The sequence below is a fragment of the Neophocaena asiaeorientalis genome, unplaced genomic scaffold (assembly GCF_003031525.2).
Source record: "Neophocaena asiaeorientalis asiaeorientalis breed wild unplaced genomic scaffold, Neophocaena_asiaeorientalis_V1.1 scaffold938, whole genome shotgun sequence".
Lineage (NCBI taxonomy): Eukaryota > Metazoa > Chordata > Mammalia > Artiodactyla > Phocoenidae > Neophocaena > Neophocaena asiaeorientalis.
The window spans coordinates 398,863-424,188 of NW_020175671.1; the positions used below are offsets into that span (position 1 = coordinate 398,863).

A 25,326-nucleotide genomic window follows, 5' to 3' on the forward strand; every position below is an offset into this window, starting at 1 on the left:
GAGGGAGGGAGGGAGAGAGGAAATAACCAATTGAATAGTCCCTGCTGTCTGCCACATAGTAAGAGGCCTTCTCCTTCAAGAGGCCTTGAGTTACCCAGTGATTCCCATTCCTGTTTGGTAATTCTAATTAACAAACCCAGCTGGCCACTGGTCTAAAAGAACACTCTCTAATCAGCTTTAAAGGTAATAGTGATGGGTAATAGTGATGAGATTATGATCCCATCACTACTGACTCCTGAGATCTCTTAATTGGCTCTGAACTCAGGAAGGGAATGAGTTCCCAATGCCAACAGTTGCATTCAAAGTTTCCAGTGTCCCTAACCTGCTTTTACAAATTATTTTCTCTTGTTTCACTCTTAGTGTCTGTGTTCCTGTCAAAATACAGTCCCCCATTTCACACATGGTGTTTCACGGTGTTCTCTCTGCTTGGAATTCCTTCCCTCCCTTCACTTCAGTATGATCAAACCCTACTCAGAATTCGTTCATTTATTTGAATGCAAAGGCCCAAATGCAATTGCTACACCCACCAAGAATTGCTGTCCACACCTGTCCCCGGGCAGCATGGCCGCTCCATGTAGCTCCCCTGCAGTTGCACACAGAGGCACAGTCACAGTCACACAGGGCAGTCTAGAGGTGACAGCTGAAGCCAGTCTGGGCTGGGGGTTAATAATTGGCATTCTGAGTCCAGATCTGAGAAGACCATGACTGCCTGGCCCATATCCCGTCCCCGGCTGATGCCTGAGTGTGTGCACATGTGTGCAAATGTGTGTCTCTCCCTGCTTTTCTGTCTTCCGACAATTTCAACGACTTGCTACCTCTTCCCTGATGTACTTAGCTGAAGTAATCTTTCCTTCCCCTGAATTCACATAGAATTTCATTCTTATAATACTGACCATTCCTTATTTGATTTATTTGTATTTCTTAAACCTTCCTGCCATCACTTCTTTAAACAGGATCTCAAGGAATTGGAAGGAACTGGGGAGCCTAAGAAAAGAGGAAGGTGTCTTTGGTGAAATTAACAGTCTGAGCAAAAAAATAAGAGACACGACTGTCTAACCCAGGCCGTCGTGGATGGAGGAGGCTCAGAGGCAGGTTGTATAAGCCAAGAGTAGACAAGGACATTGTACTATGAAGCAGGACATGCAGTCAAATGTGTCCTTTATTCTAATGACATTGGAGAGTCCCTAGAAGTTGGAATAGGGAGGGGACATAAACAGTTATCTGACTGAACATTTATTAGGCAAAAGTATCTTACGTATTTGTCAAATACTATTTCACCACACATATAATTTGAGTTAGGACTTAATAACTGTCTATCTTCTCTATTTCTGTTCTCAACCTCTTTCATAAATTAAGCCAGAAATTTGAAATCAGGGCTGTCTAAGTCTAGGAAACCTAGTCTACATTCAAGAAGAAAGCTAATTTGTTCTCCTGAAAATGGCCCAACTTAGGACATAAGCTCTACTTAAATAAAATATTGCATCACATATCATATAAGAAGTTCACTTACACTTCTTAGGCTCCTTACCAAATATAACTTGCTTTTTCACAAAACTGTGACACCCTTTAATCCCATGATGCTGTGTCCTCTGCTTTTCTAGACAACTGTCCCTTCTTGGCAGTCAGGCATTCCCCTGCTCTTTAAGCCCGACTGGGCCATAAAGTCCAAGTTTTACCCACTTCACAATTAACACTCTCAAGGACAGACAACGCGTTTCCTTCTTACAAGAGGTTTCCTTTTAAAAACTGCATTTACTGAGACTTGGATTTCACCTCTGCCGATGAATTCTGTAGTCCTGCTTTCACAGCAACAGCATCTTAAAATGAGGAGATGGGGGGGGGGGGCAGGCTGGGAGGCGTTTTCCCTTCTCTCATTCACTAGAAAATGAAGAATGAAAACCTGGCACATTATCTCAGAATATCTGCTCATCTTTCAGCTGGATAAAGTAGAACTATGTAGAAGGGATGCAAGAGGAGAGACTGAAGGTATTTTTTAAAAAAGTGTTGCTGAGTAGACCAAGGACCAAGCCCGAAAAGGAGGTGAGGATGGGTGTAGAAGTAAAGATGCTTTGGGTTTTGTTTTTGCTTTGGGAAGAGAAGTCCCATCTGATATATGTTTACCTTCTATCCTTTTTTAAAATTTAATTTTTTGAATTAAAATTGTATCTATTTAAGGTGTGCAACATGATGTTTTGATATACATACATCTAGTGAAATGATTAACATAGTTAAGTAATTAACACACCCGTCTCCTTATTTGTTACGTGTGTGTGTGTGTGTGTGGTGAGAGCACCAAATATCTACTCTCTTAGAAAATGTTCACTATACAATTCAGTATTATGAACTATGGACATCACGTTGTACATTAGATCTCTAGAACTTATTCATCCCACATAACTGAAACTTTCTACCCTTTGACCAACATCTCCCCATTTCCCTTACCTCCCCGCCCCTGATAACCCACTGTTTTACATTTTGTATTCAACTTTTTTAGCTTCTACATGCAAGTGAGGTCATGCAGTATTTTTCTTTCCATGTTTGGCTAATTTCACTTCGAATAACGTCTTCCAGGTTTATCCATGTTGTCATGAATGGCAGGATCTCCCGTTTTAAGGCTGAATAATTCAAAATCTATGTCCTTACAAAGACTTATACTGTGATCAATGGATATTTATTGATTTGATTTTAATTTCATTTAAATAAGGAATTACATATGGTACATTTTCTCTATGCCCTATAAGAATAGGGTCACTAAATAGGATTTTGAATCCTGGATTCATCATTTACTGATTGTGTTAAGTGCGAATAACAGCCACTTCCCAGGGTGAAGATTCAATGAAATAATGTACAGAAAGTGCCCAATGCCTGACACATAATAAGCACTAAAACAAAATTATTATTCCCAGTTCTCATTTTCCTGCCCACCTTCCTGTTCTTACCCATCACAACTCCAGCCCTTCCAATGTCACACTGAGGTAGTTCTCAACAACTACGCCACAATACATCATTGCAGGGCTCAGCAATGAGGCATGTCTCAGATAATGTGCCTATGATATAGGATAACTTCCAAAGTTCTTGAATAATTTTTGGAAAATAAATGTTATTATTTTTTATTCAGGTTTAGTTAATTTACAATGTTGTGTTAGTTTCAAGTGTACAGCAAAGTGATTCAGTTATACATATATATATATTCTTTTTCAGATTCTTTTCTATTATAGGTTATTAAAAGATATTGAATATAGTTCCCTGTGCTATACAGTAGGTCCTTGTTGTTTATCTATTTTATATATAGTAGTGTGTATATGTTAATCTCAAACTCCTAATTTATCTCTTTGCCCTTCCCCCGCCCCACCTCGCTATCCCATTTGGTAACCATAAGTTTGTTTTCTATGCCTGTGAGTCTATTTCTGTGGAAAATAAATGTTACTCGATGTCTATCCTTATCAGGCTATCCCCAGGATAATGTCACTCTTAGTCATTCTCATTCCAGTAAGCTCCCAAGTAGGACCCTTCTCCTCAAACTGACTGCCAGCCCCAATCACTAAAGTCATATACAGGCACGTTTCAGAACCTCGGAGATACTGGGGTTCAATTCCAGATCATGGCAATAAACTGAATATCACAATAAAGTGAGTCACACAAATTTTTTGGTTTCCCAGTGCATATAAAAGTTACGTTTACAATATACTATAGTCTTTAAGTGTGCAACAGCATTAGGCATATAAAATGTACATACCTTAATTTAAAAATACTTTATTGCTGAAAAATGCTAACCATCATCTGAGCCTTCACTAAGTCATAATCTTTTTGCAATAATAACAACAAAGATTATCAGTGGATAACGGATCACTGTAATGAAATATAATAATAATGAAAAGGTCTGAAATATTGTGAGAATTACCAAAATGTGACACGGAGACACAAAATAAGCAAATGCTGTGAAAAAAGGCATTGATAGACTTGCTTGACACAGGGCTGCCACAAACCTTTAATTCATAAAAAATGTAATATCTGCAAAAAGCAATAAACGTATGCCTGTAAAGTTACTAGATGAAGACATTCAATTCTCCATTCCTACTCAAAGCTAAGGCCTAAACCTAGCTTTGCATCCTCAAAAACTCAACTCACTAAGGTATCCTACTTAACAGACTCTTTCATTATAGGTGTGCACACCTCAGAGCAGCACATCGACAGAGGCTTTAGAAAGACTTTTTCTTTTAACCTCATCAAATTCTTAGGACCTCACTCCCACTCCGACCTTCTTCTCTCACTAGTTGAGGGGGAATAGGAAACAGACTTATTTTACCCTTTATCAGCAAAAACCCTCAGTGTTTGTGGCTTTTTTTCCATGCCTCCAAAACATCATCTTAAGAGGAGATCTGGAGTTTCATGAAAGATTTCATGATATCTGTGTTCTGGGAGAACTGGAAACAGAAACTGAGCTGTAAATGCTGGATCGTCATGCCTGAAAGCAATTTCCATTTTCCATTCTGGATTGATTTTAAAATATGGTATCATTCCCAGAGCTGTTAAGAATAATTCAGCTTCTACCTTCCCACCCTTCCCCTTGCTCTTAATCCTTCCCTCAAAGCAGATGGCATGCAAGATTTTAACATTAAAATCTGCCAAGAAACATGAAAAACTAGTAAACAAATCTGTTAATAGTTAGAAATACTTTATGGAAATATATTTTTTAAGCTCTCTGCATTTAGGGGGGAAAGCCCATCATTTGAGACGTGTCTCATGGCTGTACAATGACGTATTGGGGAGTGGGGTTGAGAACTACTGAGTCACGGAGTTGTGATGGATAAGGACAGGAAGGCGGGCAGAAAACGAGAACTGGGGACAATAATTACTGTCTTGTGGAGTGCCTACTCATAAATGAACATTTTGTTTTCATTTGGAGTTCTTTATTTTCCAAGAAAATAAAAAAATCATACTAGATGGGGAAACGGGTTGAGTGTAAGATGCAAATTCAAGGCCAGCAGAGGGAGTTGGTGGCAAAGGGATTCATATACCAAAGTTGAATCCATAACTAATATAGGTCTTTAGTGGCTGAGCAGTAAACAGACTAAATTCCAGCTGTGCCCAGAATGTTCTCCTGAGGTTTTCAAAGCTCTGAGCTGTTTCACAACATTCAGGGGAACCTAGGGGTCCCCCTGGAAACAAAGGAATAGAGAGGGAATTCCAAACTGCTGTGAACAAGCTGCAAGAGACTATAAATCCACAGCACAGGGTGCTTCAGCCTGTACAAGCAACCAAGAAGAAATCACCAGGATTTTCATTTATAAAGCAGAGATAAAATTTCCCTTTAAAGTGACTAGGCTCTCAGGACTATCCCTTACCATTTGATGACAGAAGGCTGACTGCAGAACCTCCTTCAAAGGCCCTTTTTACCCAGGAAATCAGAGATTTACACTACACTCCTCAGTACCCACCCCCATGCCATGGGGGTGTTGTGTTGTATGGTAGTTAAACAAGAGAGTTGAAATCGCTTGGGCATGCCACCTGAAACCCTTAGTTTCAGTATGGTCACACTTTCAAAAGAACACCAATCTATTCTGAAAGCCAAGAAGAATAACAGAGCTCTTCAGGTCTTCTTAAAGGGATGACCAGAGTCTTCACACTGCTTCCAACAGACAGAATTCCCTAAACATCCTTCTTGGACAGCTTTGCCTTCCCCCAAGTTTTATACTCAGGATAGCTACGATATCCCTCCCTCTCTCCCAGCTCTGTTGTGCTCTCATTCGCCTCTTCCTCTACCTGCAGCCACCGTCATTCTCTGCCCAGACCCCAGCTTGCTCCCAACTTGTGAGCTGCCGACTACATCCATCTCCAGGAAATGAAATGGCGTCCATGCCCTTACCTTAAGCTTTTTTCCTTCATTTTTAAAAATTATAGTAAAAGTTATATTCAGATATGTGTCAATCTTAAGGTATAGTTAGATGAGTTTTGACTAATATATATGTACATACTGCATATATATTAGTATACATAGTATTTCATGGTATATATATATATATATATATATATATATATATATACACACATGAGTGTATCTGCATAACCAACACGTGATTCAAAATACAGAATATTTGTCACCCCAGAAAGTTTCCTCATTCCTTCACCCAGTTACTCTCCACCCCATAAACAACAACCATTCTAATTTCTATTGCCACAGACTAATTTTATTAGCTCATTGACTTCACATAAATAAAATATCAATAATATATGTGCTATTTTGTGTCTAGTCTCTTTGACTCAAACATAGGGCTTTGAAATTCATGTTTCATGTTTCAACAGATCATTCTTTTATACTGCTGGGTAGTGTTATATTAAATCCACATAGCACAATTCATTCCCATAAACATGTGTGTTGTTTCCAGTTTGGGGCTACTGTGAAAGAAGCTGCTATGAACATTCTTGTATGTGGCTTTTTAACCACTTTTCTTGGGTAAAAATCTAGGCATGGAATTGCGGGGTCATGGATAAGTGTATATTTAACTTCATTAAGAAACTACCAAACACTTTCTCCCAAAGTATTTTCCCAGCAACACGTGAGACTTCCAGCTGCCTCACATCCTTGTCAACACTGATGAAGTCTTTTTAATTTTATCCATTCTAGTGGTTGTGAAAACTTCATTTCCTTGAGGATCAATGACGTTGAATATTTTTCCATGGATTTATTGAACATAAATACATCTTTTTTTGTGAAATGTCTGTTCAGGTATTTTGCCCATTTTATTGATTTTGATATTTTATTATTGATTATAGCAATTTGGCAAATATATTTTCCCAATATGTAGCTTACTTTTTCATTTTCTTAATGGTGTCTTTTGATGAGCATAACTTTTTAATTTTTATGAAGTTCAATTTTACCAGTTTTTTTTTTTTTCTTTCTTTATGGTTTGGGCTTTTCTTGTTCTGAGACATCTCTTCCTACCTCATGAGTGCAAAGACATTATCCTGTGTTTTCTTCTAGAAGTTTGAAAGTTTTAGCTTTTACATTTTAGTCTACGAGCAACTTCAAATTAGTTTTGTGTATGGTATGAGAATATGGTCAACTTTTTGTCTATACAGACATCCAATCACTTCACAATTATTTATTGGAAATACTTTCTTTTCACCATTGAATTGCCCTGGTATCTTTGTCAAAAATCAACAATGAAGATCTCTTCTTGGACTCCAATTCTTTTTTTTAACGCGGGCTTCTCACTGTTGCAGCGTCTCCCGTTGCGGAGCACAGGCTCCGGACGCGCAGGCTCAGTGGCCATGGCTCACGGACCCAGCCGCTCCACGGCATGTGGGACCCTCCTGGACCGGGGCACGAACCCGCGTCCCCTGTATCGGCAGGCGGACTCTCAACCACTGCGCCACCAGGGAAGCCCTGGCCTCCAATTCTGTTCCACCAATTTGCCTGTCTTTATACCAGTACAACACTCTCTTGATTACCACAGCTTTATACAAAGTCTTGAATAAGTTAGGGTAAGTCTCTCAACTTTTTTTTGAAAAATGTTTGGCTATTCCAGATCCTTTGTATTACAATACAGATTTTAGAATCAACTTGCAACTATTATCAAATAAGTCTGTTGGAATGTTGATTGGGACTAGGATAAAGCTATAGATCAATTCGAGAAGAAGTTTTATCTTAAAAGTATTAAGTATACCAGTCTATGAACATTATATGTCTTTCTATTTATTTATATCGTCTTTATTTTCTCTCAGCAAAGTTTTGTAGTTTTCACTGTACAGGTCCTACACATCTTTTATTAAATTTATTCCTAAGTATCTTCTTTTTGATATGATTTAAAAATTATATTTTTTAAAATTTCATTTACTACTCTTTATTGCAAATATGTAGAAAAATAATTGCTTTTTGTATATTTACCTTATATCCTAAGATTTTGCTAAAATCACTTACTAGTAAACTTTTATAGATTTCTTAGGGTCTTCTACATAAACATCTATGAATAAGACTTTTTACCTCATCCTGTCCAATCTTTTTTAATTTATTTTTCTTGCCTTTTTATTCTGGTAAGGACCTTCATAGCACAGTATCAAATAGAAGTGGTGAGAATAAGCATTCTTGCCTCTTTTGTGATCTTAGGGGGAAATCATTGTCTCTCATCATTACGTATGAAGTTAGCTGTAACTTTCTCATTATGCCCTTTATCAAGTCCCATTTCCAGTTTGTTGACAGCAGTTTTTTTTAACCTTGAATAAGTGCTGAATTTTGTCAAACATGTTTTCTTGTGTTTACTGAGATAATAAATTTTTCATTTTTTTCTGTTAATATGGCTAATTGCATAGATTTTCAAATGTTGAACAACCTTGTATTCCTGGGATAAGCTCCACTTGGCTTTGTTATCCTTTTCATACATCATTGGATTTCTCTAATATATTGTTGAAGATTTTTGTGTCTATGTTTATGGAAGATACTGGTTGTAATTTCATTTATTGATAATGTCTTGATCAGGTTTTAATATCAGAATTATCGTGGGCTCACAACATGAGTTGGAAAACATTCCCTCACCCTCTGTTTTTTGGGTTTATGTGAGATTGGTATTAATTCTTTCTCAGATGTCTGATAGAATTCACCCATAATACCATCTGAGCCTGGAGATTTTTATTTTGAGGAAAAGGGGTGGATAGTTATTATAAATTCTATTTCTTAATTAGATATAGAGCTACGGAGGTTGTTCATTCTTTTTGTGATAGTTTTGTAAAGTTGGTTATTTGTCCATTTCATAGAGGTTATTGAATTTATGGACATGAAGTTTTGCATAGTATCTTTTTAACATTTGTAGGATCTGCAATAATATCCTTATTTTCATTCCTATTATGATAATTCATTTTTGCTTGATTACTCTTGCTAGGGCATAATTTTTATTAATCTTTTCAATTTTTCATTTGGTAATTTTCTCTAATATTTATGTTCCACTTTATGAAATTCTGCTTTTCTCTTTATATTGTAACTCCCTTCTTCTCTGTACCACTTTGCTCTATCTTATACCTTTCTTCTTTAATAGTTATGGAAACATTTCCCTCTAATAACTGCTTTAACTGCAACCCACAAATATTAATGTTGTATTTTTTTTTTTAATTTTTCTTTTTGCTGTACGCGGGCCTCTCACTGTTGTGGCCGTCTCCCGTTGCAGAGCACAGGCTCCGGACGCACAGGCTCAGCAGCCATGGCTCACAGGCCCAGCCGCTCCACGTCATGTGGGATCTTCCCCGACCGGGGCACGAACCCGTGTCCCCTGCATCGGCAGGTGGACTCTCAACCACTGCACCACCAGGGAAGCCCTTAATGTTGTATTTTTATCATCATTCAGTTCAAAATATTTTCTATTTTTTTTCAATTTCTTCATTGATTTATGGATTATTTAGAAGAGTGTTACTTAATTTCAAATATTTGGGTTTTATTTTCCTAGAAATGCTTTTGTTATTGATTTCTCTTTTTTTAAGATTTCTTTGTTTGTTATTTATTTATTTAATTTATTTTTGGCTGTGTTGGGTCTTAGCTGCAGCACACAGGATCTTCGTTGAGGCATGCGGGATCTTTTGTTGCAGCGCACGGGCTTCTCTCTAGTTGTGGCATGTGGGTTTTCTCTTCTCTAGTTGTGGTGCGTAGGCTCCAGAGTGCATGGGCTCTGTAGTTTGAGGCACGCGGGCTCTCTAGTTGAGGTGCGCAGGTTCAGTAGTTTTGTCGCACAGGCTTAGTTGCCTAGAGGCATGTGGGATCTTAGTTCCCTGACCAGGGATCAAACCCACGTCCCCTGCATCGTAAGGCAGGTTCTTTACCACTGGACCACCAGGGAAGTCCCTGATTTCTAATTTAATTTCATTGTGGTCAGAGAACATATAGTCTCTGTGCTTTCAATCTTCTAATTGTGTTGAGATTTATTTATGACCCAGTGTTCAATCTATGATGTTAAACACTCCAAGTGGACTTGAAAACAATGTATGTTCTGCAGTTGCTAGATAAAGGGTCTATAAATGCTAGCTATGTCCAGTGGAGGAGAGTTGTTTAAATCTATGTGCTCTTTTCTTTTTTTTTTTTTTTTTTTTTGCTTGTTCCATCAATTACTAAGAAGGGCTGTTAAAATCTCTGACTTACCTATTTTACTATTTCTTCCTTTAGTTCTGTCAGATTTTGCCTCAGGTATTTTGAAACTCTGTTACTAGATACATGCACATTTATGATGATTATGTCTTTATGCTTAACTGTCCTTTTATCATCATGAAATGTCCTCCTTGATCTGTGACAGTTTTTGTTTACTTCATCTGAAAAGACAAAGCCACGCCAGCTTTCTTATGCTTACTATCTGTAGAGTTTACCTGTCGTTCCCCCCACCCCACCCCCGCTCCTCTGGCCACTTTCATGACTTTCTACTTACTTTTAGTTTCTGGCAGTTTGATAATGATATATCTAAGTGTGTATCTCTTCTTATTTACCCTGCTTGGGATTTGCTGATATTCTTAGATATGCACAATGATGTTTGTCTCCAAAACTGGGGATTTTTTAACCCTATGTCTTCAAATATATATATTTTTGTGTTGCCCCATTCACTCCCTTCTCCCTCAGGAACTCCAATTATGTGTATGATAGATTATTTTGTCCCAGAGGTTGCTAGGCTCTGTTCATTTTTTTAAAATATTTTTTCTTTCTATTCATCAGAATGAACTTTTTATTTAAGATATTGTTTCAGATACTGTTTTTCACTTCTAGAGTTTCCATGTAGATCATGTTTATAGCTTCTATTTTTTTTTTTTTTTTTTTTTTGCTGACATTCTCACATGTTCCATCATTAAGACCAACCCTTCCTTTAAGTCCTTAAACATATTTATAATAGATTCTTTAGTCTTTATCTGCTAAATCTAACCTCTGGGTCATCTTGGGTCCATTTTTCTGGGTCATATTTTCTGGCCCTTCAGGTGTTTGGCAAGTTTTATTATATTGTACACTGGGAATTGTATATGACACGTTGTAAAGAGCTTGCATTATGCTGTCTTCCTTTAAAGAGTTGGCATTTGTTCTTAGGGTACGGCCCTTTCTTGAGGGAACAGTTCTTATTCCTAGGATGTGGACTCTCTGTGATCTCAAGTGAATGCCCACGTTGCTCAGTGGGGTTTCCCCACCTCTGCGGTGGAACTCCCTCCAGCATCTCCTGGCACTGGGCAAACTCAGGTTTCTCGTCATGGGCTTTCCTCTCCCCAGTTACACCTCACAGGAGGTGTATGTGCACAGCCCAGGCCTGGGCCACAGACCTCAGATAAACACCCACACAGATTTTGGGAATCCCTCTGAGCAACTTCCTCTTCTCCAGCCCCTCTATCCACAAAGTTCAGCAGCACCAAACCGCAATTACTGCCTCTCAACTCAGCAAGACCACTGCTTTCTCAGGTTCCCCCTCACTTCTCCACAGTCAGGAAAGATCCCTGAACCCAAGAGCCGGGGCAAACAAGGGCTCCTGTCCTGTGCTTCTCTGCTCTGCCTGTTGTCTAACACCTGCAAACAGCTGCCTCATCTATTCTGTCTGCTCCGTAGCTGTTTATGGTGGGAGGATTTCTCTGTTGTGGTCGGAAGTGCAAATGATAGCCCTCAGTGTTTTTCTTGTGAGAACCAGCCCGGCCCAGGAATGTTAATAACTAAATGCCTTCATCTCATTACATCTTGCTCCAAGAAGACTTTTTGGAGTCCTGACAAGTCTGCTACATTGTCTTCTCTCTGAGGGGTTCTGTGTTACACTTACTTGTGGCCAGTGAATCTCTTCTTTTTTTTTTTATTCTTTTTTTTTTAAAGATATTCAGTAGAAATGTTTTCTTTAATAATTATTTATTTATTTATATATTTTTGGCTGTGTTGGGTCCTCGTTTCTGTATGAGGGCTTTCTCTAGTGGCGGCAAGCTGGGGCCACTCTTCATCGCGGTGCGTGGGCCTCTCACTATCACAGCCTCTCTTGTTGTGGAGCACAGGCTCCAGACGCGCAGGCTCCGTAGTTGTGGCTCACGGGCTTGGTTGCTCCACGGCATGTGAGATCTTCCCAGACCAGGGCTCGAACCCATGTCCCCTGCATTGGCAGGCAGATTCTCAACCACTGCGCCACCAGGGAAGCCCCAGTGAATCTCTTCTGACTTTCCGGAGAGATCTCACCTTCTTTTTTCCTTTTGCTCTTGTGTTTGGGCACCATCACCAGTTTCCCAACTGCACATGACTGCACATGCCGAAGTTTCTCCTAACACCCTCTGGAGCTGAGGGATCAGTGGCTGCCTTGGAAAGGAACAGTCAGCATCAGATTCCAATCTTCCTCTCCTCTAGGGTCTGCATCTCTCACAAGAGAAGAAAGATGCCAGGTCCACCTAGTCATTTCCCTCGTGAATGCAGCTTGACACCAAACTCTCCCAGAAGAGTGGAGGTGCCCACTCCACAGTCCTAGGCAGTTCTGAGACTGTCCAACACATACTGGGGTCTGGGATGAGCCAGAGAACAAGTGGTCACTGAAGTCCCCTTTATGACAATAAGGGGAGGACAGGATACACACTAAAATGCCCAAATTCTGGGCCTGAGGGGCTTTTGCTTGGAATCGAGAGTTCTTTACCTTCTTCTCCACTATGGGAACTTTCTCACTTATTACAGATCTGACTTTAGGAGGGTGAGTCACATCTACCTTAATTTCTGGTTCAAAAAGGATCTCATATCTGGTCTCTGTTAATCTGATTCAAGAAGGCTACTGAGTTTTCCTCCTTTTTCTTTTTTTTTTTTTTTTTTTTTTTTACTGTCAACCCCAATCTGCTTCACCAAGAGCAAAAACTCAGGCCTCGCAGGTGTGTGGAGAAGCACAGGTTATGCAGTAAGTGAACTACGAATGCCTCTAGCATGGACCTAGTGCAAGCAGACACTCCAAACTGAATACACACAGAAAACCTTTCTCTCTTTCCTGTTAAGCAGCTAAAAAAAAGTCCAGTGGGGAGGGGAACTGGATGAAGGCAGTCAAAAAGTACAAACTTCCAGTTATAAGATACATCAGTACTAGGGATGTACAACATAATAAGTATAATTACCACTGTTGAATGCTATATGTAAAAGTTGTTAAGAGAACAAATCCTGAGTTCTCATTGCAAGAAAAAAATTTTTCTACTTCTTTAATTTTATACATATGTGAGATGATGGATGTTCACTAAATTTACTGTGATAATCACTTCATGATGTATGTAAATCAGATCAAGATGCTGTACACCTCAAGTTTATACAGTGCTGTGCGTCAATTATATCTCAATAAAACTGGAAGAAAAAAAAAGTCTCAGGAGTGCTCTGTCCTTCCACATGCATTGTTTTAAAGCAGAAACTGTCTACTCCAGCAGAGAGGTCCTGCTAGCTTTGGTCGGAGGCTAAGAGCACAGACACGGATAGTCCCTGTCTACGTCCGTGAAAGCTTCTGCACAAACTGAGTCTCTCTCCCTTGGTCTTTTGTACATGCTTCCTTTCTCTGGGGTCTGGAAGAAAGCTGGCTGTACCAGTGCTTGCAAAGGCTGCCTAATTGCAAGTTCCACAGGAGTGGCCCTAGAAGAACCACTTCCTGTTGCTGGTACAAGGCAAAAGCCTGTCTCCAAGCATCCCCATGACCACATCCTGTATTTTCTCCTTCCTGCGGGCCCCCTCACTCCCTCATCTCCTTCCAAAAGCTAGTTTCTGGACCCTGCCTGCTGCTCCTCCAGTACAGTCCAACTCTCTCCCTAAGACCACCCGTGTCACAGGCAGGACCTCTGGGGTCTGCTCAACAGTATCTCTCACTCCATATGGATTTGATCTGGAATTAATCTTGGCGAGCAAGTTGAAAGATGAGAAAGTTAACACTCATATAACCTTAAGAGTAACTTCTCAAATACCTAGATTGCAGGATTTTAGCAGTAAAAATGCAGATTTAAAACACTCCTTTAATGTCTGAAATACATTCTTTAAAACCACATTAATAATATCTCACTTGGACTGGCTGCTCTGAAAAGCCATCTTTGCATTGTTCCCTTGTCCGGCTCCCCGCGCGCCGCAGCCGCCTCCGCCGCGGACTCCGGCATCTTGATTGCCGGAGTCGTTGAACTCCTGCTTTCTTTTGAATCCGCTGCGTCGGATCACCGGCGTGCCCCATCATTGTCAGACGCGGCCGTGGACACCAGCTCCGAAATCACCACCAAGGACTTAGAAGAAGGAAGTTGTGGAGGAGGCAGAGAATGGGAGATAGGCACCTGCTCATGGAAATGCTAACGAGGCAAATGGAGAGCAGGAGGCCGACACTGAGGTAGATGAAGAAGAGGAGGAAGGGGGGAGGAGGCAGAGGACAGCGATGGTGAGGAAGAGGATGGAGATGAAGATGATGACACTGAGGCAGCTACAGGCAAGCGGGCAGCTGAAGATGATGAGGATGACGATGTTGACACCAAGAAGCGGAAGACTGATGAGGATGACTAGACAGCAAAAAAGGAAAAGGCCACCGTGACCTACTCACCCTCCACTTCCTGTCTCAGAATGTAAACACGGTCACCTTCAAGTAGAGTTCCGCCCGCCCACTGCGGGCAGCACCACCCGCAGATGACACGCGCTCTCCACCACCCAACCAAAACCACAACGCGAATTTGCAACAGGGGAGGGAAAAAGAACCAAAACTTCCAAGGCCCTGCTTTTTTTCTTAAAGTACTTTAAAAAGGAAAATTTGTATTTTTTTATTTACATTTTATATTTTTGTACATATTGTTAGGGGGTCAGCCATTTTTAATGATCTCGGATGACCAAACCAGCCTTCGGAGCGTTCTCTGTCCTACTTCTGACTTTACTTGTGGTGTGACCACGTTCATTATAATCTCAAAGGAGAAAAAAAAAACTTGTAAAAAAAGCAAAAACACCAACAAAAAATCAATCTTATTCCTAGCATTCCCGTAACATTTTTTGTGTATATACTTATATGTACCATAAGTAGTTGATTTGTATGAGATGGTTAAAAAGGCCAAAGATAAAAGGTTTCTTTTTTTTTCCTTTTTTTTTCTATGAAGTTGCTTGGGTTTTTTGGGGTTTTTTTTTTTTTTTGTTTTTTTGGCCCGTTTGATGTATGTGTGAAACAATGTTGTCCAACAATAAACTGGAATTTTATTTTGCTGAGTTGTTCTAACAAATAAATAAATAAATAAAATAATAATAATATCTCATTTGCAACCCAGTGATTACTCCAGTTTAAATATTACTATGGTGCCCGAGCTATGCTTAATGAACAAATTTAATAAGACTAGCACTAAAATTCTATCCAGGTTTCTTGAGGATAAACTTCCATAGGAGAACGATCTATAATTCATATATGTTGGGCAGGGAAAATGCAATATACTGGCCTTTCCTAATATAGGCCATCACCATTTTCGTACACTACTTCACTTCTTTAAATGAGCCTAAGGTTAAAAAGAGAAGACTTAAGAGTTATGAGGAAAATTCAGTTTCTAAAGAGTTGTTTTTAAAAGCACAAAATAGCTCATTATGAATCATGGAGCTCTCTTTTTCCAAATGAATTCTGTCTTGTCAACATTGGAAGTGAAGAGAAACCGCAGCAAGCCTCTAAAGGAACATCTCTCTGAGTACAGAGAAGGAAGTCAGCTCCCTTCCCTCCGCTGGAAAGAAACCATGCTCCACCCTCCTTAGACCTCAGCCTGCCCTGGAGCGGAGACTGGGGGTGCTCCCCTCCCCAGGCCTGTTGCCTCTTGCAGCTCCCTGCCCTCGAGTCGTTGCATGAAGTTTCCACCTGCCTGGCTGCCTGTGAATTGAGATCTGGAATCCCAGAAAGGGGGAAGCAGGGGCAATGCTGCCACGGAGAGGTAGGAACTCACTTGGGGCCCAAGTTCAATCTGCATGGGTCTGTCAATGAAAAGAGCTTCCTCTTACACTAGTTAAATGTAAAATCTTAGGCACACTTGATATGCACTAGGTTGTCAGTCAATTTAATATTTCAGCAAATGGATGCTTCTTTTATTTATTTATTTATTTATTTATTTATTTTTGTGGTAGGCAGGCCTCTCACTGTTGTGGCCTCTCCTGTTGCGGAGCACAGGCTCCGGACGCGCAGGCTCAGTGGCCATGGCTCACGGGCCCAGCTGCTCTGCGGCATGTGGGGTCTTCCCAGACCGGGGCATGAACCCGTGTCCCCTGCATCGGCAGGCGGACTCTCAACCACTGCGCCACCAGGGAAGCCCCTGGATGCTTCTTTTAAAACAGTCTAACACACCTTTGTAGGGCCAAAATGTGGAAGATCATTTCAATAAGCCCTTCTCCTAAATCTTTAATGCATTCTTCATAAGACAAACCAAGTCCTCTGAAATAAGGACAGTGTCTGGTATATAAAAAATGTTCAATATGTGTTAGCTATTACTATTAGGATCCTGTTGAATCACTGGAACCATGTGGAATGATAAAATTGAAACTGAGCTCCCTGAGTAGGAACACGGTCTTGTTTAATACAGGGCCTTATTACAACTGTGTATAAACTGTAGATGCTCAATAAATGTTGTCAAAAGGCACACAGGTAAGGAGGAAGGGGGAAGGGAAAGGAAGAGAGGGAGGGAGAATGGCAGCAAGCTAGTACCTACCAATGCGATTTCTATACTGAGTGGAAGTTGGGAAGGAAGTAGGTTTATTTTAAGTACAAGTCTATGAGTCTAAAAGGATTGTAGAATCATCCAATCACTTTAGCCAAATTGTTCCTAAAACATGTCCTATCTCTGCACTTTGGCCCATGACGTTTTATAGTCCTGGAATGTTCACTTCTTCTTTCCCAACAATGAACACTCTACTCATTCCTTAAGCTCAAATGCAATTACCCTCACTCCATACAGTGTTTCATCTTCCAATTGCATCTTCCAGAAGCAAACCCTTCCTGTTCTCAAATATAAGTGTTATAGTGTACTAGACTTTGATTACCGATAACCAGTTTTATGTTGCTAGTTATGTTTTCATAAACTTATTTTGGATCACTTCAAATAAACTGTAAGTGCCTTCGAGGCAGAATCAATACGACATCCGAGATCACCAACCATTGTATATAATGTTCCATTTCCCTCTGGCTCTGGATGTCTTCTGTGCTCCTCGAGACCCACACTGTCCACGTTTTTCCCCCCTGCTCTGTTCCCTGGAAGGCTGACTTGTATGGACTACATCATCCAGCTCCCTCGTCACGTGACGTCCAGTGGGTTAGGCCAGTGGGGAGCCCATGAGGTGGACAACTTACTTCCTCAGTTCCATCCCCACAGAGACCCAAGGGCTGGCTGAGGCCTGCACTGAAGGTCAGAGCCTCTGTACAGTGGCCCTCTCCACCTGGTCCTCTCCATCCTTCAGGGAACTGGGTCCTCCAATTCAGGGTTTGCCTCTGTTTCCAGCCTCAAAGCACTATATTAATTTCTGAGGTTTCCTTACTCATCTCCTGCCCATATCTTTATAAATAGAACTTCTATTAAACTTTTCTCAGTTATAATTTAAGTATACCTCTGTTTCTTGCTGAGACCCTGATAAATACCTCTGCTTTAATAAATCAATAAACTATATATATATATTCCAATTCAGAGTAACATTGCTACGTGTTTAAGAGATGATTCCAAAGCACTGTCAGTTATTAAATCATTTTTTCAAAGTTTAGAACAAAGTGTTAACTCAGCCTGAATACAGCATTTCTTTAAACCCAATAAAAATACAAAATGCTTAACCCTGTACATTTTGTTTTAACATCTTTATTGGAGTATAATTGCTTTACAATGGTGTGTTAGTTTCTGCTTTATAACAAAGTGAATCAGTTATACATATACATATGTTTCTGTATCTCTTCCCTCTTGCGTCTACCTCCCTCCCACCCTCCCTATCCCACCACTCTAGGTGGTCACAAAACACTGAGCTGATCTCCCTGTGCTATGCAGCTGCTTCCCACAAGCTACCTATTTTACATTTCGTAGTGTATATGTGTCCATGCCACTCTCTCACTTTGTCACAGCTTACCCTTCCCCCTCCACATATCCTCAAGTCCATGCTCTAGTAGGTCTGTGTCTTTATTCCCATCTTGCCCCTAGGTTCTTCATGACCTTTTTTTTTTTTCTTAGATTCCATATATATGTGTTAGCATACGGTATTTTTTTTCTCTTTCTGACTTACTTCACTCTATATGACAGACTCTAGGTCCATCCACCTCACTACAAACCCTGTACATTATGTTCCTGAAGTTGAGCTTCTAACATTAGCAGAAGCAAAGCAAAAAAATCCTGGAGAGTGTAATACAGAATGAAGACAAAAAGGCATCACTAAACAACATTTTCTTGCCAAGGGAAATATGATACCTGCCAAAAAATTAGGCAGTAATTCAAGAAGTATCTCTGACATCACTGTACACTTGTTTCCCTATTCAAAACAAAAATTTATCATCAACTGTCATTGGACTGCCATCCAAACACAACCTCCCCATTTCCTGCCTAAAACTGTGCTTTGAAAGTACTAGGACATTAATACTTACCAAGATGGGGGATAGGCCTTTTCTTACATAAATGCCTAAAAATTAATTTAGGTATTCAAGATAGAGAAGTGAAGGGAAGTGAGACCCCACTCACCTCTTTCCTATATGAGATACAATGGATGATGGGGAAAAGCAAGAGTGCATGGACAAAAGGGGGTGGTTTAGAAAGATCTGAACCTGCCACGGTGGTCACACCATTGGGAAGGCAGCAGTTCTGCAGTGGGAGCCCTTTCCCAACAGCTGCCAATAGAGTGAGGTTGGGTCCACAGTTCCCACATGAGCTCATGTGGGTGTGGCAAAATGCTTGTCCCCTGTGCTTTGTCTCCAACAAGCTTTAACAGCTGTTCAGTTGCCTAACAAATGGCTATTTTCTTTCACTAAATGCCTTATCATTGAATTATCCTAGTAAGAACCGTGAGGTCCTAATGAAGTCATATTATCTGCAGATTAGTAGATGAGGAAACTAAGCATAAAGATAAACAGTATTTTCAGGAATTTGCTATTAATTTGAGGGTATTTTCTATCAGCAGGATTTATCTCTAATCTTTTCTCTTAAATACTGATGACACATTTCATAAGTTGTTCTGATCTATGCATAGATTTCACTGCATATACGTTTGATTGCAGCCCATGACCCATTTGTAACAGAACTTCCTAACTTCTTCCTCATTTTCAATATCCTCAGGTTTCTCAGAGACCCAGCCTCTTCCACTTCCCAACGGTTCCTGACCTCTGGGGGTGTCACCACATTATCACTTGGAAGCATTCCCCCTCCCAGATCTACCCTTGATTCGGGCATGTGCCAGAATCCCTCCTTGCTCAGAGAAGCAAGCAGAGGCAGCATGAGATTACTCAGGTATTTATCACTTACTCCTGTACTGAGGGAAAGCCAGAAAGTCAGTGCTTTTAGCTAAAGATTTTCAAGTCAGTCTGATCCTGTATATTGGGCACTGAGCTCCAGGCCCTGCACTACAGAAAGGGGAGCCAGTCAGGAGCTGCGGGAGGCTGTGAGGGAGGCTGTGACTATGAGACCAGATCAGATTCAGGCTCAGGTGCACTCCTGTCCAGCAGGGGTCTCCCAACCACACAGATGCGCTCCAAGATTTGGCCAAGAGGACAGATGGAATTGTGGGGAAAAAACATACATTTATTTTAATAATTTTTTGACCTCTTCCATTTTTTATTTCGATATTTAAACATTTTATCTTATATATATTTTATATTTTATGGATTTATTTATAAATTATAAGTAAAATTGTTATTTCTCAATTTAAATGTTTTATAATTTATTTATAAATATGTATATAATATATATATTTCTGGTATTATATAGATTTGTTTATAATTCCATATATTTTTACATAATTATATACTTATATACATAATTATATATATATACATAATTCTTATATATAGTCTATAAGGAAATAAACGTATGTTGGAGACGAGTACTCGACAATTTTTATTCACAGGTATATTTAATCAAAAAAGTTGGAAGGCTGATGCTGCAGAAATGAGATGCAAGCAGAAGGACAAGCAGGAAGGGGGTGCTCACTAAGACAGGACTAGCTCCGTGGGGTTTGGGGAGCACCCACAGGACACAGGAGGAGAAGGGATCCGGAGACCTGGAGCCTGGAAGGGGGGTCCACACTGCCAACACGGAGGACTGTGACCACTGGGAGGAGGCAGTGTCGCTGCCCACTGCCAGGTTTTCTACTTCCCGCTGGGATAAGAAGCCAAAGGGTCAGGGCTGCCCTCCCAGCTCCACACGTGGTCGTGAGCAGCTGGCTGGCCAGGGAGGCTGTGTTCACCCGGCATCTTCTCTTTTCCTTCAGGCCTCTGGTGCTGTTCCGCACGCATGAGGAAATAGTCCCCCTTCCGATTTTGTCCTCACACTGAGTCCTCTTACTATTGCTCCCCGTTCCTGCCATCTGATCCTCGAATTCCTCCTTGTTCCCAGCTCTAGAGGCGACGTCTCTGACACCTCGACAAACGCCGATTGAAGGCTCTGCGCTTCTCACGCTCTCAGATCACACGGTAGCTCCACCCACTTCCGGAGCAACCAACTTACCACACAGGGGAACTGAGGAAAATCAAACTTAATAAACGTTTATAAATCTCGCCAGTGTTCCCATGTGTAACACTGTGCTTTCTCTGTTGTTTTTTAAATCTCAAAGCTGGAGGCCGAGAAGAGGGAAGGCAGTATCTGCTCCAGTTCCTCGCTGCACCTTCTTACACATCTTGGCAAAGGTTCACATTTGCAGTCAGCTTCATTCATTTTATTTCCCAGATGTTTTTTACACTCCAGGGCCAAAACCAACACACTCCTTCCCTGTCCACCCGGACTCTGTCTGCCCTTCCCTTCTGCACTGCCCGTCCAGCCCCCCGGGGGCAGGTTTATTACCATATTTACCCGCTTGCCTGGGCGGCCTCTGTCGGAAGCCACCACCTTCAGACCCTCATGACAGTCCGGAGTGCGTGGCTCGTCAGCGGGGTGGGGACTCAAGAGTCATTCCTTCCCATTTACACTGTGGACTCCCTGGTGTAACTGTAAGCAGATTTCTGACAGTTTGATGTTCAAGATGAGTAGCCCTTCCCAGACTTTCTTAGCTAACCTAGGTAACTATTTACAGTCAAGCCAAAGCACTCTGTTCTTATCAATGGTTGCTGGACTTAACTCCCTCATAGCAACTGTGGCCCCTGTGAGCTTCTTTCAAGGCTGGAACTTTGTGATATTTTTTGGACCTCAGACAAGAAAAACCCTCAAACATTAGCAGACTGCTAACATTAACGTTTTAGAAGTCACATTGCACCACACAATATTTGGAACATACTTATACTTTAAAAAATTATTTATTGTTTAGCTGAAATTCAAATTTAACTGGGTGTCCTGTATTTTTATTCGCTATATCTAACAACTCTACCACGGCCTAAAGAAAAATAATGTCCTAGACTAGAAGGACCTGCACCAAAAAAAACTCTGAATAGTAAAAACAACCTTAATAATCAGACTTTCAGTTCTCTTTCTATCTCCCACTACCAAGACAGAACCACATGCTGTTTCCCAACTTTCAGAAGACAAAATAAGTTAATAAAAAGAATTTTCTCAATTTTAATCTTTTCTTTTGCAATATTTACCCTAACCATTTCAGCCAGCAAATCCCAGTGGTTGGCAGAAAAAGTGAACAACTGTTAATAGGAAAAGCACCTGACCATTCTTGGTTTGGGAGTTTGCCTTTCTCATGGTCAACTTCATATTATACTTTCAAATTTTCTGGTAGTAAAATTCTTCCTAGTAAACAGGATAGTTTTAAATGTATCTGTGTTTCATAGTATTCTTCCTGGGACACAGTTATTGGAACAAATGTGAAAAACATCAAAATAATCAAATCTATCCCTTTTATTTTAGATTTGTAGAAAATGAGGCTCAGACACCTCTAAGAACTTGCCCAAAGTCAAGCAGATGGTCCTGGTGTATGTATGACCCAGATGCCTCAGTGCCCAGACCAGGGCCCGACAAAGGACAGGACACAACTTTTCAATCAGCTGAAGCCCCTGCCAGGGCTCCCCGAGTGGGTGAGTGCCTTTCATCCATTCACTGATCCTCCCTTTCCCTCTTTCACCATTTACAAAACAATGATTATCATACCCCTGAAGCTAAAACAAGAAAAAATATATCACAGATGTTTAAAAAGTATTTTATTAATGTGTCTATTTTAGAAAAGTCGATGTAACAAAATAAGACCCTATGTGTTTGGACACTAAATACCGATGTTCTTCCCCTTTTAGATCCATGCCCTCCTATTATAGTAAACATTTTGTAATATATATCCTTTCTATCTTTTGTAAAATCAATATAAATCTCTTATCTGTGATATAAAGGAAAAAGTAAAAGGAAAGTAATTTATAATAAAATAGCACACATTTCAATATATAATGATTCAGGTATGACTATACAAGGACACATAATGAGGGAAATATGTGCACAAAATTTTTATTGAAGTATAGTTGATTTACAATGTTGTGTTGGTTTCAGGTGTACAGCAAAGTAATTCAGTTATACACATATATGTATATATATGTGTATATATATATATATATAATTTTTCAGATTCTTTTTCCATATAGGCTATTACAGGATATTGAGTAGAGTTCCCTGTGCTATACAGTAGGTCCTTGTTGATTATCTATTTCATATATAGTAGTGTGTATATTTTACTCCCAAATTCCTAATTTATCCCTCCCCCACCACCTAATGAGCAAGTATGGAATTATGAGAAATAAGACACCATTCAATATGCCTTTGTAGGGCTTCCCTGGTGGCGCAGTGGTTGAGAGTCCGCCTGCCGATGCAGGGGACACGGGTTCGTGCCCCAGTCCGGGAAGATCCCACATGCCGCGGAGCGGCTGGGCTCGTGAGCCATGGCCGCTGAGCCTGCGCGTCCAGAGCCTGTGCTCCGCAACGGGAGAGGCCACAACAGTGAGAGGCCTGCGTACCGCAAAAAAAAAAAAAAAAAAAAATGCCTTTGTATATATTTTATAATTTGAAATAAGGGCTACAAAAAGATATACACACAGAGAATCAGCATAAATGTTGCACCTGAATGCTTCATATTTGACATTTTAAAATAAGGGCTAAATCAGTGCATATTCATGTGTGTACACACCCACACAAAGTCAGCGTGCACAGGCCAGCTACAAATGCAGACTGATACAGGCCTCCTGAATTGGTGACGTGATTTAGCAGGCAATGCTGGCATCAGTGATTTATTTTGCAAAACGGTACAGTTACAGAGACAACAAAGTATCACCTTCCCTCAACTTACATGGTAGTTGTATTCCTGGGTAATTCAGAGCATATTAAATCAGTGCACAAATTATTTTCTGTTTACATAGGAAAGAGTAAGGTTCTAGGCTTAGGTGATTATAAGTAGATTTTTCATCTACTTGAATATTGAACTGTTCAGTCAAAATTTATGAGGAACTCAAGCAAATTCTACACTGTGTGGGAAATTGAGAAACAACAATTATACTAAAGAGGGCAGGATGCATTTGGAAGTATGGACACGGCGCTATAGGAGCAGAGAGGAAAGGAAGCAATCGACTCAGTCTGGACACGTAGAGGGGTTTCCAGGAGAGGAAGTGCAGTGATGCTTGAACCAAGTCTTAGAACTAGAACAAAAACAAATAAACAAAGCCAGAGAAGACAGTGTAAGTGGACAGGTATTTTGCTATGAGTGAATGTGGGGTGTAGGGGAAGCTAGGGGTGAGGCTGGATAGATTCAGGCAAGGAGGACATGACAAAGGGTTGAAGTGTATCCTGAAGTCTTTTCACCCGGGAGTCACACCCACTTGCCTTAAGAACACTCTCTGGGAACAGTGTAGGATGGTGACTTGGAAGAGGGTAAGTCAGATGGGTTAGATCAACACAGGTGAGAAATAGTGAAGGTTTAAAACAATGGCCATGGGGGCTGAGTGAATAGGATGGACTTGACATCTACCATAGGTACAGGTAGACTCAATGGAATGGGGAGACTAGATGGAGAGGGGAGGGGACGGACAAAAAGGAGTGGCTTGTGGGAGATTCTAGGGGGTTGGTAGCTATGGAGGGAAATTCTTTTGGCATTAGTGAGTGGTAGGTACTTACTAAACCTAATCCTTATCATTGCCTATCACTGGTAATTACTACGAAGTATAATACATATGCCACCACTATTGAAACAATCACCCCCAAATCACACCTACTGAAAGTGGGTTTAATAACACATTTCAGCAAAATTTATTGACATCTTTTGTATGACAGGCATTATCTAGATACTGGTAAAGCAGAGTGAAGACTAAGAACCTGGTCTTAAGGAACTTTAGCCACTAGGAGGCGTCATGGGAAGTAACCAATGGGCAGAAACTCCTTGTCTTTGCTATAACCCTAGTTCCAGTATAATGCCTGGCACAAAGTGAAAGCTCAGTAAATATTTACAGAATATGAAATATCTGATTAAGCATCAAAATACATCATTAAAGCATCACTTCTTTCCCTATAAAAATTTCCCCTTTTTACTAGACCCTTCTCATCAGTGTTTAAATATGCTTAAGTCCTTTAAAATGCTGACTTGAACCCACTGTTTTTCCCTTCCAGCCCCAGCCCTTTCTCTCTCCACCCTGTTGCAGCTAAACAGTTCAAATGAGTTTCCACACTCTTTCTACTTCCTCACTTCTCACTCCCTCCTTAATCTGCTCCGATCTGGTTTACCGCCCCATCACTCCATTGAAAATGCTCTTGATAAAGTCACAAAGAGCCTCCTTGTTTGCTAAAGCCAATAAACATTTCCATCATCATTATATATAACCTCTGAGCATCATTCAACAGAGCTCCTACTCCTTACTTCATGATACATTCTCTTCTTATTTCACTGGCCCATACTTTTGGTTTCCCTCTTACTTCTCTAAATACCCCTCTCAGTCTGCTAAGCTGACTCATCCTCTTCCATGCAACCTTTCGGTACTGGCATTCCTTAGAGGTTTGGTCTTCAGTCTCTTTTCATGCTATGTGCTCTACTGAAGCCATTTCATCTTCACCCATGACTTTAACTACCACCCACATGATAACAACGCTTCAGTTTCATCATCTGCCCAGAACACTCATTTGAGTCCTAGTCCTTTAAATACAACTCTTCAGCATCTCCATGTGCATGACCACAGTTCCCTCAAACTAAACATGTCCAACACTGAACTGATGGAGATGTACAAGTCAGAAACCCAAGAGTCATCCTTGATTCAGCCTTTTCTTTACCCAGTCCCACTC

General features: G+C 40.5%; 1 protein-coding gene and 1 long non-coding RNA gene across 3 annotated transcripts in view; one reads left to right on the forward strand and one right to left on the reverse strand.

Moving 5' to 3' along the window:
* The window catches only part of DCHS2 (dachsous cadherin-related 2), a 278,660-nt gene that overhangs the window by 165,579 nt on the left and 87,755 nt on the right, over positions 1-25,326 (reverse strand). The window lies entirely within an intron of this gene.
* Positions 15,722-20,608, forward strand: LOC112390725 (uncharacterized). The gene is made up of 3 exons (XR_003001323.1): positions 15,722-15,852; positions 19,210-19,380; positions 19,997-20,608. It is a non-coding gene; the product is annotated as an uncharacterized LOC112390725 (long non-coding RNA).